Raw genomic sequence first — 17,773 nt, forward strand, 5'->3', positions numbered from 1 at the left:
CTTTCATCAATAGTAGCATGTTTAATCCCTTCATATCTATTGCACAGTACCTGGCATTACTCATTTATATCAGTCTGGGTATAAGAACACATTCATTGCAGTACACTCAGAACAGACTATACCTTCTGACAGTTATCAATGTACTCTTTCTTACGTATAGTACTATATATATTACAAGATAGATGTATGTTCACCACACTGTCAGCGCATCTTCACTAGGCACCCTGTGTGGGCCTCCAAGCTGTGATCCCTCTCCTCTGCAGCTGAAAGAAGGGAAACACACCATTATGTGCACCTATCTATCAGATATTTATACTAGAATATGGTAAAGCAATGGGTCCTATATTTACAAACTACTGGGGCATTGTGGTCCCAAGCATCTTGGATCCACTGGGCCAAGAATGCCTGCTTCCTTCACTTCAGGTCATCATAATGATGATGATGATGATGCACCTGCTCACCAGTGAGGGGGATTCCAGTAGCACTGGTGAGGTCATAGGTCCATAGGTTCATAGGTTCATACTAGGCTATCTGCCCTAGGGCATTTATAAGCATAGCCAGAGTGTGTTTGTCTTTCGCCACCCATTTTAAATTAATTTTGCTATGCCCTTTTTTGAGGTTAGTATACTGTGCCTCTGTCTAACAGTGACACAGAAGTGATACCCGGGGTAAACCTACGATCTTCCACCCAATTCATCAAGATTCCTCTTGAAGAGAGTCAATGAGGGACTTTGCCTAACCTGGACTGGGATTTTATTCCAGACTGAAGGGAGCCTCTGGGTTATGAATCTGTCCCTCCAGCATGTCCTATTTATTTCAGTGCTGAGGTTCAAGTCTCTCGAGCACGTAGCTCGATGGGATTTGGATTTTCTGAGGTGCAGCATGTCCATTAATTCCGGGTTGGACATGGCTTTATACGTCAGGCACAGATCGGCTCTGAGCAGGTGGTATGCCACTGAGTAGAACTGGAGTTTCTTTAACCGGGCAGAGTATGGCATCTGTTTGAGCCCTTTGATCCTCTTGGTGAGGCACTTTTGGGGTCTTTCCAGTTGCTGCAGGTGTCTGGTAAGGTACATCCCAAAAGGGGCGTTGTACTCAATTATGGACCTGATGAGGGATGAGTAAAGAGGCATGATGACCTCCCCTGATCTAGATGTGAATCTCTTCATGATTAGGTGGGCTATATAAAATGTTTTTCTAACCACTTTAGCCATGTGGTTGTCAAATGAGAGATTGCTATCAACTTGGGTCCCCAGGTCCCTAATTACTTCTTCTGTACTTAATGGATTACCACCTATGTGGTAATTTGTGGTCACTTTGTTTTTGCCAAAGGGGATGACTATACACTTTTTGGCGTTTAGCTTGAGGCCATGGCTCTGGCACCAGTTGTCTGTTTCTATGAGGCCCTTTTGGTGGATGCTTGTGTCGGCTGGAGAGTCGATTATGGCGCCCAGTTTGCAGTCATCTGCGAACTTGGTCAGCCACAGTCCTTCTGTGTTGGCCTGTACCTCCGAGAAATATATACCGAACAAGAGAGGTCCCAGGACTGAGCCTTGTGGGACGCCACTTGTAACTGGTTTGGAGTCTGACATGGCTCCAGCAATTCTAACCATGTGGGTTCTGTCCTTGAGCCAGTTTACAATCCATCTAGTATCATGGGGTTTATATTTAAGCTGGTGAGCTTATCTATAATGCCCGAGTGGGGTATTGTATCGAAGGCTTTTGCGAGGTCCAGGTAGGCTGTGTGGACCACTTTCCCCTCATCAATGGCCTTGGTGACTGTTTCAAAGAAATCGACCAGGTTTAAGAGGCAGGATCTGCCCTTAACAAAGCCGAACTGGGTAGGATCCAGTGTCTGTAGATCCCCAATATCTTTATTTATGAGGTCCATGATGATCCTTTCCATAACTTTGCAGACCAAGCTAGTCAGGCTTATGGGGCAATAGTTTCCAGGATTCTTTGAGGCACCACCTTTGTGGAGAGGGACCACTGTTGCTGTACGCCACTCTTTGAGTACATATCCTGTAGTAAGGCTGAGATTGAACAGTAGTTTTATGTTTGGGTTTAGCTCTTCTTGGAGTTCATGTAGGACGCAGCCTGGGACACCGTCTGGTCCCATTGATGCTGTGTTTTTTTCTTTGGAGAGGGCAGCTCTTACATGAGCATCTGAGATGTCAGGGGGGCAGCACTCTGCTGGGATAGATATTTGCCCTTTTGGTGGGGAGGGTAGGGAGAAGTTTGCGCTGAACCTGTCAGCTAGGATGTTGGCAATGTCTGTGGGTTCGATGCATTTTTTGTCATTTTGGACTAATTCTGAGCATATCTGGGAATTCCCACCCAGGTTCCTAACATAACTAAAGAAAGCCTTGTGGTTATCCTTATATGTGCTATATAGTTCCAGGCCTTGGACTTGTATTCAGATCCCTGGTTCTAGCTCTGCAGCAGTCTATCATCACAGCCTTTGCCAAAAAGCCCAGCTATGACATTGGACTCCAACATGCCCAAGCACTCCACCTGAAAGCGTGGTCCCTCTCTGACTCCCACCATAGCTACTGCACTGACAAAACTCCAACAGGTTCTGATTGTATTCCTGCCTGTTCAGTTTAAATGAGGCTGTTTTTCTGCCCGTTGCTACCATTGGCCATTTTTAAAAATGCTTAGCTCTGCTTAGCACCGTGCAAACCTGCTGAGCTCAACTGAGCAGTACTTAAACAGGGACTTCTTAGCAAAGCTTAGCAGTGTACAAACCCGCTTAGCTGAGCTGAGGACCGCTTAGACTAGGATTGCTTAGCAGTGCCCAAACCAGCTAAGCAGAGCTGTGCATTGCTAAGTACTGCTAAAACAGGTCCTGTTTAAGCATTGCTTGGCTTGGCTTAGCAGAGCTTCACTATGGGCAAACTACAGTTTTTCATAAATACAAAAATAAAGTATTGATACTATTTGTTTATTAAAGATTATTTATTATGATGTCTATTTTAATTTATATCCCCTAAACATATGCATTTCACTATGTTATCTGGTAGTGTAACTTTAATGTATTGGACACTTGTGTGTAACTGGGGCATTTTTATTCGAGTTTCCACTAAAAATGGGTTTCTGGTCAAGCTGGACTAACCCAGTTAATAAATATCAATGTATACATGAAAAAAAATTACATTTTCCTATCACACTAAAAAATCTGAATGGCTGACATTCAAACCATGCACCTACTGCACACAAGGTCATCACTCTAACCATTCAACTAGTGAGACCCTGGTGATATGCTACTTTATATACCTCTTATTTATGTCTAGGTACTACGGAGCAGTTTGCCATTCCACACAAAGCTGCTCAGCTATGCTTAAACTTGACCTTTTCTAATAAAAATTAAAAGCATTCAATTTCTATTTTTAGATGTCTGGCATGTGTTTGTTGCTGAGCACTGCACTGCACCATGCAAACACACAAAAAATAAAATTAAGAAAAAAAATAAAAAAAATATATATAATAGGGCCAATACATTTTCACATTTAATTTCAGTACCATATGGCACTCTGACAGTACAGCAGGTGTGCTACGGACACTGTAACACACATCCTACATATATATTTTAATACTGGCCAGGACACACTTTACATTTAACATTTTAGTGCTGTATGGCACTTTCACAGTGCAGGGTGTGTGTTACAGACACTGTAACACACCCCCTATATATAATTTTTACAACTTGCTCTGACACACATCAATTTTATATTTTAGTGCCATACAGCACTTTCTCAGTGCAGGGGGTGTGTTACAGACACTGTAACACACCCCCTACATTTAACTTTTGCAACTGGCTGGGTCACACTTTTACATTTAATATTTTAGTGCCATACGGCACTTTCACAATGCAGGGGGTGTGTTACACATCTGCAAGCACTGTAACACACCCCTACATTTAACTTTTGCAACTGGCTGGGGCACACTTTTACATTTAATATTTTAGTGCCATACTGCACTTTTACAATGCAGGAGGTGTGTTACACATCTGCAAGCACTGTAACACACCCCCTATACTAATTCAGTAACTGCATACATGGCTCTCCATCAGTAGAGCACCTTCATTAATATGCAAGGCGCGCTGCCGAGGAGGAGCTGCAGACAAGGACACCATTCACTCCATGTAGGGCTTGCACTATTCCTACATGGAGTTTATTAAATCCAGGGGATAGTCTTTGCAGTGTAGTTTAAAAATATATTTATGGGCCATTATAAATATCCAGTACATTATTGTCAGGCTATCTTTTTCAATTGTTCAATATGATTCAGGATCTAAAAAAAAAATAATCCCAAGTTCACAAATCCAGCTTCTTAAATATGTATTTAACCATTCATATAATTCAAACATTTTTATCTTCTTTCTTTGATATAATCATACATATATCTATATGTATATTAACAAGATGCTGAGGTTAACTGTTACATGTTTGTAGATCCTTAGTACTCCTCCAATATCAAACATCAATAAGATATTCCCTGATGTGCATCCTTGAGTGAAGAGCTGTCTGTTCCACATAAAAAGACCCAGAGTAACATTATGTCAAGTGAATCATTCAAAACAAGCGGCAGTTAATCAGTTGTTATAAATTATAGAGTTGGTGAATATTCCCACTGCTGAAAGTCAACATTCTTACCACATGCAGAGACATGTATTACAATGCCTGCAAGTGGTAAACCCCTTATTCACATTTTGATGCCTCACAACACTTAAAAAGTATCATTTGATGCTTCATAAAATTTCTCCCACAATACTACAGCTATTTTAGGCAAGTTTACAAAAATCAAGCAAACAAGTACTCAGAACATGATTATTCATCAACACAAGCAAGTTTTTAGTTTAGGTGCTTTAAGTTTAGATAATTTAGCTTACATAGTCACCCCATAGGTGGTAAACAACTCAGTATCTTCAGCCTGCCCATGATAATCTCAGTCGTTATGATAACTTAACAACTCAACCTGTGACATATTTTGCACTTCTCACATCAAATCTATAGTTTTTAGCACTTCCCAGTGTTATGACATAGGTGAATTGGTGACCTTTAAATTGCTTGTAAGTGTTCCTTCGAGTGAGTGAATATGTGCGAAAAAGTATGGGTGTAAGCGTGTTTGTGTGCGTGTGTGTGTGTGTGTGTGTGTGTGTGTGTGTGTGTGTGTGTGTGTGTGTGTGTGTGTGTGTGTGTGTGTGTGTGTGTGTGTGTGTGTGTGTGTGTGTGTGTGTGTGTGTGCATCTGTGTGTGGGTATACATACAACATCTGCTGAGCTGACACCCTGTTCAGGATGAACTTGTATTCCTTGCACTCAATGAGTGCTCCAATACCTGCTTGCCATATTCAGTGGACAAAGTTGTCACAGCAGAGAAGCAAGGTGTTTTCTGAACTGACATGTTTTCAAGAAATAATACACAGGGTATTTCTTTTCTAGGGTAATAATACCTTTCAGTAATAAGCAAAAGATTTTGACAATTACTTGTTTTCTTTTATCTCTTCTTACATATCCTTCAAACAATTTAATGTGACCTTCACAGTCATTTACTGCCAGGATCAGGAAATTCACTGGTTGCCTGAACATTCCAGGAAGAGAAAAAAAAAAGCATTACCTGCAGTATGATGTCAAAAAGCTTATTATTCTAGATAAAAGTGCATAAATACCATATATTGTAATTGTTTTATTTGCAAGTTTTATGAATTTGAAAGTCTAGAGTTATATAAGCACCTATAAATATCTAGAAGTAATTAATCTTGGCATAGAACTAACATTTTCATATAACTCAATTAGTCAGCTGTAAATAAGATCAGAACCCAATGTACCACTGCATACAAAAACATTACAAAAGTATTCTGCAATTTAGCAAATAGGAAAAAGATGATCCCACCTTTTTCCAGTATTCCCACCCCTTGCTACCATGTCAAATGTCTCAACAGTTCTTCGATCAGAGTTTCATTCTAGCCAGAACTTCTTTCCTGGAAGCTATTTAAACAATTCAGTGCTCTGTAGAAGGTGTTTCAGTTGGCTTACACCATAATATATGAAGCCTAAGACATTGTATCAGCCATAACCAAATACGAAATTAGAAAACGGCAAAAAGAAAAATGAATGCAGTATTCCTTTTATCAGACGTATGTTATCCTTGAAGGGGAATGTATAAGGGACCCAAACTGGGGCTTCTCCTTGTATTTTTATTTCCTTTTTGTATTCATTTTTAAATCTCCAGTAATTATTGCTGTACCATTTTTGGATATGTCACCCTACACAAAAAGTATTTCACTTCAGTAATCAAGATGACATTGCTTTCTTCAAAACAAGGCATTTCATTAGTTTAAACATAAGAACATATAATTTCCCTCTTTCTAAACTTGCATATTGCAAATTGTTTAAGGAAAAAGTAGGTCATGCTTCCCTTGCCTTTTGCTCTGCACACTATATGAACATGTAAAACTGTTCATTTTCTCAAAGTTATAAATGTTACAGATTTTTTTGGAAACAATTTTTGAATGAGCAATTTACTATATACATCTCATCTGTAATGGAATGACAACCCCGAGTTACTTTGATGCAAAACCTACTCACACATCTGGAAAATCAACACATTTACATTGTTTATGAACTTTTTCTAGTGTCTACAGAACTAATGGACTTATCAAGCATGCTGGGGATGTTCTACAGATGAAGTAATAATGTACATATTTTGGCACTGTAAAAATGAAGGAAATTTAAAAGGCATTTAAAAATACTTAATTAAATACAAATGTCTCATGTAAGTAACACAGATAAATAGATGCATTATCACAACAGGTCAGTTAAAAAAAAAATGTGCATCAAACAAATGAAAAGGCAAGGAACACGAGGAAAGTTAAGTGGGTTTAGATGTTTACCATCTTGCCCACAGCAGAATATTATGCAAACTAGACAGAACCATAAAAAACTGTGCTAGAACTTGGCAAACATTCTCAAACTCGGGAACAAAGAGACAAGGCTGGAAATATCAGGAGTAAGTACTTCATTAGAATGATTGCAAAATAATGGTATGAATTCCTAAATTCTACAAAACACCAATAAGTCATATTTAGTCATTGCTGGATGATTGCACAGACAACAATAAAATACTCAATATTCAATCTGTTGGTAAGTGTTTTTTTTTTTGCCATAGTCTGTAGTTATATACTTACAGCTGTAAAAGTGATACATTTCTTAGGGGACTTTAGGAATGTTCTACATAAATTAAAAAATGTATAGCTCTTACTAGGAATTTGATATTTTCAGTCAAGCTGCACATGTTCAAATGTGGAAAGAAAATATATAGACAAATCTTTTCCATAAGATATGCACATTATTTAAATGCTGGTAAAACACAAGCTCATAAATCTTAAGATTTCTGATAAAGATCTCTTAAATAATTTGCAAATTTCTAGTACCTACTTTATATAATCCACGCCATAATGCCTCTTCCTGTCTTCTGTTAATTAATGGCAAAGATATCAATATCATCTGGAATTTCAATAAGCTTTCAGCCTTCTAATCACAATGCCTGTCTGTATGCAGTCTGTATATACTGACCAATATTACAAGTACAATGTCATTTAAATGAAGGCAAACATCCTGTAGCATATATTTAGCTTACTGTTCTATTACAGGGTGAGAATAGTGCCAAAAAACACAAAGTATGAAAAATGTACTCAGAAATGAACGTAAATGCAGACAACAATATGCTTATTTAGGACCCTATGTAGCATAAATGAGTGCGTTTTTCAGACCGAACCTGATGGTATACTTCTCACAGCATGGCCTTACGATCTTGTGTAATTTCTGAACCACATTAACCTAATGGTGCACATAATTTCCCAGCATGCTGCCATGGGCTTATGTAATTTGTGTGCCATCTAAATACGATGGCACTTTTTTCACAGCTTGTCTTTTTGGTCCTGTATTATTGTTAAACTTCCTAAAACTGATGGCACGTTTTTCTCAGCATGCTTTCCTCTGATGCATTGGCTAGGTTGCTGGGTTTCAAATATCATGCGACTACTTTTTGTGAGAGGAACATTAAATATGTCATATTTTTTAGGTACATAGGAGGAAGAAATGGTTTACTACAAAGTAGCTATATGTATTCCAGAAGAAGAGCTTCTTTAACATAATTTTTTAAATATTTTTGACAATGAAGATCACTGGTGAGCTTAATTTTTAACCTGTAGTTTGTCTAGTGCATAGAGAAACATGCTATCTGATTTCTGACTAGTCTACATGTATTGATTTGATCTTAATTTCATTTTATACTACTCAGTAGCAGATTTTGAAAAGTATTAATAAAACAATTTGATGTCTCTTAAATCCAACAAAAAAAGCTTAAATAAATATCTGGCCACATTAACATGAATTAGTCCTTTTTTAAATATCACAGTTGTAAACAAAGAAGGTAACAAGATAATGGCATTTTTCTTATTATTTGTGCTTACAAATCCTTGATACCATATTTGTCACTTACAGATAAAATACCTTCTAAAACAAAACTTCTAGAAGAGGAAAATGGAGTACAGTGCTTTGGTCTTCAAAACCTATTTGCAAATCCATAATGAGAGACCAAACTTCTAAATGTGTAGTGTATCTGACTGTGAATATGCACACATGGTTGTTGATATATCCTTAACGTGATCAGGAAACTGGTCTAATATAGGTGTCTGAAGAGCTCTATCTCTAGGGGGCAGGCAGTCGTGTGACACATTTGTGCTTGTTACACTTGCATACCTGTTCTTAAAGTATAGGCAATGCTTTACCTGCTGACATGGAACAATATTAACAGTGTAAATAGGTACAGACACAAAAATGAAATAATAACCAAAAAAATATTTTCTGTGAGAGATGGAAGACTAGATTGAAGATTTTATTGTACTACAATACAATGTAATGCAATGCAACATAACAGGAAGGCAGAAAGAAGGACAATGCATTTTGTCAAGGTTCTGTTTATTTGGAGATATCAGAAGTTGCAATAGCAGTATTATGAACAATAAGCAATAACCATTTTGCATATTTTCAGACAAAACAATAAGCACTTACAGACTCTATAGAATATATATATACTAAAATACATAGCATGCACATCTTCTAATTTAAGAACCTTGTAATTATTACAATCATAACGCTTTGATCTTTGGCTATTTAAATGTCCGGAACAATTAATAGATAAGAACATGAATTATTGAAAAATAATATTAGTATGATATATTTCTAATCAACTCACTGATATTTGCAAAATTGCAATACACGCACGTAAAAAGTGAGATTATGATATCTCAGAGAACTCACTGGCAACAGTTTACAATTACAATTAAACAAAAGTTTACAAAAATTTCAAAATTAGCATATATAAGGAAGAATTGTATGGGGGGCATAGCACTCCTAAGTCAAGTGGTGAAGAAGGGTAAAGCACCATACAAAAATGCAAACATATTTTGGCAATTTTTGAATTTTTGATACGCACATTTTGATCTGATGAATTGTAATTACAGTTTTAAGAGCTGATCACCGATGTTCCTAAGATCTATCATGGTGGCAATATAATACAAAAAAAAACTAGAAGGCAAAACTTCAAGCAACTCATCCTGGCTTTTTCAACATATTTCAAAAGTAAACTTTGTGCAGTAGAAATAATTTGAAAAATAGAATATACAAAACTGAAGCGTGACAAGACACAGGGACATAAGAGACATGCTACAAAGTGCTCAGAGAACTGCCAGACAAAGACAAATAAAACTGCTAATTTTGCTTAACATATCACTCCGATGACATAAAGGAGTAATGCCCGGGCTAGAACTCAGGTGACCTGGGTTCTATTAGTGGCTCAGGTGACTGACAAAGGTGCAGGGAGGCATAGATATTAGCATCCTGGTGTGGGTGGGAATTTCCCAATGAATGGGTGTTTGCTATGACAATTCCTAGTAGAAGCTGGGAATGGTACATTAGTAGGGGTGCCTGACAGGAACTTAGGATGGAAACCTGGCTGAGCTGCTGCATGTCACCATTGTATACTTGCCCCTAGACATATCATTGGGTCCACAAAGAGAGGGGGAACTGGTAGGCCATAGGCAAGAAAAAAGACACCCCTTGAATAAATTATCAGAAATGCTGAGTCCTTGGATGACTAGAACCCCAACAAGCCCAGGCATACCAAATTAAGCCTGAGGGGCATGGAAGATAAGCTGGTAGACCAAAGGTAGACCAAGAGTGGACAGGTACTGGAGTTCTCAACTGGTATTATGAAGGGTGGTGCAGGTAGAAAAAAAAAATGAGCCAAAAAAAAAAATTCTGCTTAATGCAAATGTTTACATGAAGAAAGTAAAAGCATAGATCTGGTTTCACTTATTTAAGAGTGAAAAGTAATGCAGTAGTGGGCAACTAATGTTTTTTTTCAGTTTGAACTTCATTTTCATGTACCTTCTGGAATTGGTTCCAAGAGGAAAAATGAAAGGAAGAAAGTTTGCTAAGCTTCAAGTAGCCAGTGAGATATAAGAATCAGGATAGCACAGAAGAAAATGAGTGCTATGTCAGGCAAAGCTAAGTGATTTCTTTCACATGTTTGCCAAGACAGTAGATAAGGAATGGGTTATGAGGGTACTATGCTTTAATTTAGCAGGCCATTGATTTAGCAGGCCAAAACATTGAACCTATATAAAAAGATATGCAACAAATGAGGTTAACCTTGTATGAGACTTGGAGGTTGTAATAAGGCTGAGCCAGTAGTTAGTATTAATTAGAAGCATTAATAGAAAATGAGTTTTATTAAAAATATAAGGTTACTACTGGGGTTCAACATGATTTAGTATTGTTAATGCCTTTTAAAATGATAGTATATAAAGATCAGAAAAAAATATTAGGCAAGCGTGTTCATAATAGGTTGGGAATTGAGATGCTCAGTCTGTGACACAACAACAAACACGATGCACAATACTGAAGCTACCCCCTTACCTAACCTTTACTTTAACACTAGCTGTAACTCATGAGCATTTGCATAAACCCACTCTCACCCCATTACCAACCTATTTACCTGTATACTTACATTCCGTACTGTCAACATAGCTAAAATGAACTGTTGGCATTCTGATAGTGTACGTCTGAGTGCCAACATTCTAAACAGCAACCATGTATGTGTGCGTATGTGTGTGTGTGTGTGTGTGTGTGTGTGTGTGTGTGTGTGTGTGTGTGTGTGTGTGTGTGTGTGTGTGTGTGTGTGTGTGTGTGTGTGTGTGTGTGTGTGTGTGTGTGTGTGTGTGTGTGAGTGTGTGTGTGAGTATGTTAAATCTATACATCTATATCTATCTACCTATATATATATATATATATATATATATATATATATATATATAGATATATATATATATGTATATAGGTCTACCTGATAACACCGACACACTAAAACACTGACAACGAAATCACCGACACCACAAAACTGAAAGTTTAGAAACACGAAACTTCACATGCCCGACAAACCACAATCCCGACAATCAACAAACAAAACAAATCCCCTGTCCAAAAAGCACACACACAACACAAGCACACCAAAAACTTTACAAACCTACACTAAACCTTACATACACAACTATCTATGCACTAACCTTAACCAAACCCTAACCTTAAGGTCCGCCACTATCGCACACTCACCTAACCCGCGCCCTAACCCTAACTCACTTAACCCTCCCCTAACCCTACAGTCTGTCACTATCGCACACTCGCCTGATCCGTGCCCTAACCCTAACTCACTTAATCCACACCTAACACTAACCCCACACTTACCTTAACATGTCGGTGTTCTCAGCGTCAGGATTTTCAGCTGTTGATCATCTCCGTTGTCAATCTTCCGGTGTCGGTGTTCACGTCGTCGGTGTTTTGCAGTTTCGGCGTTATCAGGTAGACCTATATATATATATATATATATATATATATATATATATATATATATATATATGTGTGTGTGTGTGTGTGTGTGTGTGTGTGTGTGTGTGTGTGTGTGTGTGTGTGTGTGTGTGTGTGTGTGTGTGTGTGTGTGTGTGTGTGTGTGTGTGTGTGTGTGTGTGTGTGTGTGTGTGTGTGTGTGTGTGTGTGTGTGTGAGTGTGTATTTCAAAAATAAAAGATAATCAAAAAATGCATGCTTTTGCTCCTGAATGGACATCATCAGCTCTCCTGAATCTCATTGAAGGGGCTGTGTCATGTTTCTGTCACATTTAGCTGCTGGTATTTATTTTTATTACTAGAGTCATGATGTGATTTTAACTTCCCCAGCAGTATATTACAGGCAGATGAATATTTTTTACAGACCATCTTTTGTGAAATAATTATTTTCTCAGGTTTGTAAACATTCTCATAGCTGGTTAATTTTAGTCAATTTATCACTAGAAAGCATATAACGGGGTGCCTAGAGAGGAGTTGTGGTATTGTATGAGGAAGTCGGGAGTGTCAGAGAAGAATGTAAGAGTGGTACAGGATATGTACAAGGGTAGTGTGACAGCGGTGAGGTCTGCGGTGGGAGTGACGGATGTGTTTAAGGTGGAGGTGGTATTACATCAAGGATCAGCTCTGAGCCCTTTCTTATTTGCAATGGTGATGGACAGGTTGACAGACGAGATCAGACAGGAGTCCCCGTCGACTATGATGTTTGCAGATGGCATTGTGATCTGTAGTGAGAGTAGGGAACAGGTGGAGGAGACCTTGGAGAGATGTAGATATGCTCTAGAGGAAGAGGAATGAAGGTCAGCATGACTAAGACAGAATATATATGTGTGAATGAGAGGGAGGATAGAGGAATGGTGAGGATGCAAGGAGTAGAGGTGGTGAAGGTGGATGAGTTTAAATACTTGGGATCAATAGTTCAGAGTAATGGTGAGTGTGGAAGAGAGGTGAAGAAGAGAGTACAGGCAGGATGGAGTGGGTGGAGAAGAGTGTCAGGGGTGATTTGTGATAGACGAGTACCAGTAAGAGTGAAATGGAAGGTGTACAAGAGGGTAGTGAGACCAGCTATGTTATATGGGTTGGAGACAGTGGCATTGACAAAAAGGCAGGAGTTAGAGTTGGATGTGGCAGAGTTAAAAATGTTAATATTTGCACTGGGTGTGGTGAGGGTGGACAGGATTAGGAATAAGTATATTAGAGGGTCAACCTAGGTTGGAAGATTTGGAGACAAAGCCAGAGAGGCAAGATTACGTTGATTTGGACATGTGTTGAGGTGGGATGCTGAGAATATTGGGAAAAAGATGCTAAAGATGAAGCTACCAGGTAACAGGAAAAGAGGAAGGCCTAAGATAAGGTCTATGGATGTGGTGAGAGAGGATATGGAGGTGGTTGGTGTGACAGAGCAAGATGCAGAAGACAGGAAGAAATGAAAACAGATGATCCGCTGTGGTGACCCCTAACGGGAACAGCCAAAAGAAGATGATGATCACTTTTGCATCAGAGAAAAATAGTGCAAAAAGAGTATACATCTATTTGGAACAATAGTGATAATGCCTCCTAGGGACAGACAGTCACCCTTCCATGTTGAAGTGCTCTGTACTGTTGTTTAACCAAAATGTTATCTATTGAATTTTACATGAATTGATATTCGATGCTTTGTATTTGCCTAAATAAGTAACATCCACTATCAGCCATTTATTAGATGCTGCTCCTCCTAAAAAAGCAGACATTGCAACACCTGTAATATAGAGTCTTTGCGCCATTTGAGTAAACTCCATTGTGACTGTCTGTGTGACTTTATGTAAAATACAGTTCATGTTGTTGGATCTAAAAGTCTCTGGGTCTGATGTGACCCTTCCTGTTTGTGAATTTGTACAACTGCAACCTGTTGTCATAGGTTATTGATGTATTCATAAGCAAACATTTTATTAGCAGTTGGATTAATCTAAATTTTGTGTATGTGACTTCTGGATGTATTGCCTGGTCACATGGAGCTTACCATTTTAAATTTACTTGGAGTAGCATTTCTCACATTTGTAAATCATAATAGATGTCTCTTGTCTTTGTTATATGTCATTCCATATTTTGAAGTATGGATAAAGCTTTTCATTAAGTTTGTTCACCTCATCTTGTCTGTCTGGGTCAAATTTTGATGACTAATCGTAACTCATCTCATCTAACTGGGAGCTGACCAGATGACTATACTGAAAATCAATACCTTTAACTAGTGCTTTTCCTGCAAAGGCTCTATAAACCTATTATAAACTAGCTGCAGGGTCAGACAACAGTGGGGCATAATGGCTGAATCCTGAGGAAATTAATTTTGAACAATCATTGTACACTGATCTGAATGATTTCCATCTGGGTGATGACTTCAGTTTTTACTTCAACAGCACAACAACATTTAATCCATATCATTTTTCTGATGTAATTAAAGAACACCTTATCATTGTTTTTAACCACAGAAATTAAGTTGAGTTTGTATTTAATGTTAGAAGACTGCTGCATAATATGTAATATTTTAGAACAAATTGACAGTATGAATATTAGTGAAGAATTGTTAAAACAGAAATTAGTGTAAAAAGCAACTGTTTATATTTTGAAATATGGTACAATTATCCCAAAAGGTTTGAACAACGATTTGAATTGGAAGTGTTTGCTTTAAGAAATATTTTATGAGATAATTGACAGATTGGTAGTAATTAATAAGGTGCTATATAAGAATGGTTATTTTGTATGTGTTTTATTCCATGAAGGTTTTTACCAAGGCACTAGAATAAAGGATTATATCAGTGGCTGTTTTCTTTGTTTGGAGTCCTACACATTGGTATCCTGTTGTATTAAGAAGGAGTGGAGAGGAGAGGTGTTGCTGAGAATTTTTTGCTGCATAATATAGGTAGGCATCATATCAAAAACTAAATGCTTTGCTTTTTTGTTATTTAAATTTTGTCTAAGAGCACCCTTCCCCATCCTAGACACAATAGCTAAACCAAAATTTGCCTTAACAATCAACCTTATTGTAATAATAATAATAAAACATCAATAATACTATGTTACTGCTATATAACAATGAGCACAACCATAAAACCAATAATCAGGGGATGGTAGCTAGTGCGCACCACAGATCACCAGCTACATTACAACTTTATAACTTACTAGGTGCATACCACCACTTACCTAATCATAACCAGTCATAAGAAGCATAGCTCAAATTCTCAAGGAGACTCCATAGAGCACTATTCCTTCTTCAGCTCACTCATATAAATCTAAAAAGCCCCGCCTCAGGAATGGGAATAGGGATATTGTCAGGCTCAACTTCTGAAGACAACATCCTCACCTGCCTGCCTAAAGTTAAAGAGGGATGGGAGGAAAGGATTTAGCAAAAGCCCAAGGCAAGAGACCTTGTTACTCTCACACTCTAATCTTAAATATTCTTTGTTAAACCTCACCCTCAACCAACCTCACATCATGTTCCAGCAAACAATCCCACTTAACTCCACTTGACTTAAAGGGACAACCCCTAGCAGGTGTTCCTAGACAAAACATCTGTGATAGGCAAACTGATATTGCCTTTGTAGCAAGATATATGATTTTGTTATAGCCCCATGGGCAATGCTTACCAAATACATTTTTCCTAAATAACAAGGTTCATAGGTTCATAGGCTATCCTAGCCAGAGTGTATGTGGCTTACAGGTATGTTTATTACACCACCCCTTAGCCCTTTATAGTTACTTTACTACGCCCTTTTTAGGAAGTTAGTCTACTGAGCCTCTGTCTAGTGTTGAGTAGTGAACTCATCCCCTCCTGAGACGTGAATGACTCCCTCCCACTGGCCACGAGACGACTCCCTAGAGCTTCAGAGAGGTCTCCTTGCTAGTGTAGGATGGGCTCTGGGTTATGAATCTGTAGCCTCCTCTGGTGAACTGTCCTTCTGTCCAGCCTTACTGCTTCATTGTTTTAAGTCACTTGTTCTGATCTGTTTCTTCTGGATGATTTGGTTTTGGAGATTTTCTGAGGTGGAGCACATTAATTCAGGATTGGGATGCCATTTTGTACCATAGCACAGATATAGCGACTGATGCACGCAAGGAGCCTGAGTGAATAGAGCTGGAGTTTTGATATAGGCAGCATATGACATGTTTAAGAGGTGAGGAACTTTTGGAACTTTTTCTTCTTTTCCAACTGCTCGAGGTGTCGGGTGAGGAACACTCAATCCAACATTTGCATTGATAAGAGAAGTTAGAGAAGAAGAGACAATGGCACAGATCTCTAGATGTTCTCATGAATGTGATAAGGTGGGCAATATAGAAGGCACATCTAAGGTCTTTTCTTTGGTGTTGTCAATGATGATGTGTCAGTCAACTGATTGGTCCCTGTAGGTCCCCCAACTCCCTCTTCCAGATTTCCTATGGCGTAATGCCTGGCCGTAATTTGTTTTTACCTTTGTTTTCCCAATTTATATTCTATACATTTTTTTTGCTTTTAGCTTATTATGGCTCTGGCCATTCCACCATCCATTTCTATGAGCTCCTCTATGAGATGTGTTTGTGCCTGGAGTATTATAAATTAATCAGTCCAGTTTGCAGTCAGTCATCATCTTGTTTGTCAGCCACAATCCTCCTATGTTTGCCTCTGAAAAAAAATAAAAAATAAAGGGGAGGGAGGGGACTGACTCTGTGGGACGGGACACCGGGACTGGCTTAGAGTCTGACATAGCTCCAGCAACTCTGACCATGTGGGTTCTGTCCTTGAGCCAGTCTGCAACCCATCTTGTGACATATGGGTTTACATTTAAGCTGGTGAGTTAACCAGTGCCTTGATGATATGTCATGGTTCACACTCTCAGGAGCTTAGAAAACAGTAAGTGAAGTCACTGCTAAATTAACCTATTTGTGTAATTTAAATTGTATAGTCCCTTATTTTTTTATTTATTTTTTGAAATTTGTTTAATTGGTTATTAATTTTTAGGTGAAAATAAATCTTTGAATATTTTAGAATTCTATAAGTTTCTTGTCGGGGGGATGTTAAAACTAGAGGACATTCATAATAGGCAAAAAACTTGAATAGGCTTTTATATCTTGGATTACATTAACAAGCCTATCAACACTGAGTCAGACTGTGAGAAGTAAATAACAATGACGAACAGGTGATCATAAAAGATAAATAAATTAATTCACCTTAGGTGTTGTAAAGTTGTCTAATGTCCACCCTGGATGGAATAATTGTGCTTAAAAATGGTCTGACAGTGGATATGTTTTCAAGATATTTTATAATAGTTAGAATAATTATTACATACAGGACTTAGATGACAAATAGTTTGTCTAGCACAATCATTTTTATGCAGGTTGCATCTCTGTAGATACATAATTAAGATATGTTTGGTGCATGTGTATGTTCATCCCCATCGATTACTTAGGGACATTTTTCCTCTCACAAAGAGTCACATGCCCACACAAACTCATTGATACCCAGTCATAAATACACACACACACACACACACACACACACACACACACACACACACACACACACACACACACACACACACACACACACACACACACACACACACACACACACACACACACACACACACAGAAAAACATATACACGCACAGACACCCATACCCACTCAAAATACAGAAACAGATACAGAAACAGGTATACACACATACACACACACACACACACACACACACACACACACACACACACATACAAATACAGCATGATCATACATGCAAATGAACACAGACAGATGCCAAGACAGAAACAAGAATACATAAAGAAGCATACAAATGCATGCAGA

This window comes from Protopterus annectens, chromosome 7.part0 (genome assembly GCF_019279795.1).
Source record: "Protopterus annectens isolate FY-2018-M chromosome 7.part0, PAN1.0, whole genome shotgun sequence".
NCBI lineage: Eukaryota > Metazoa > Chordata > Ceratodontiformes > Protopteridae > Protopterus > Protopterus annectens.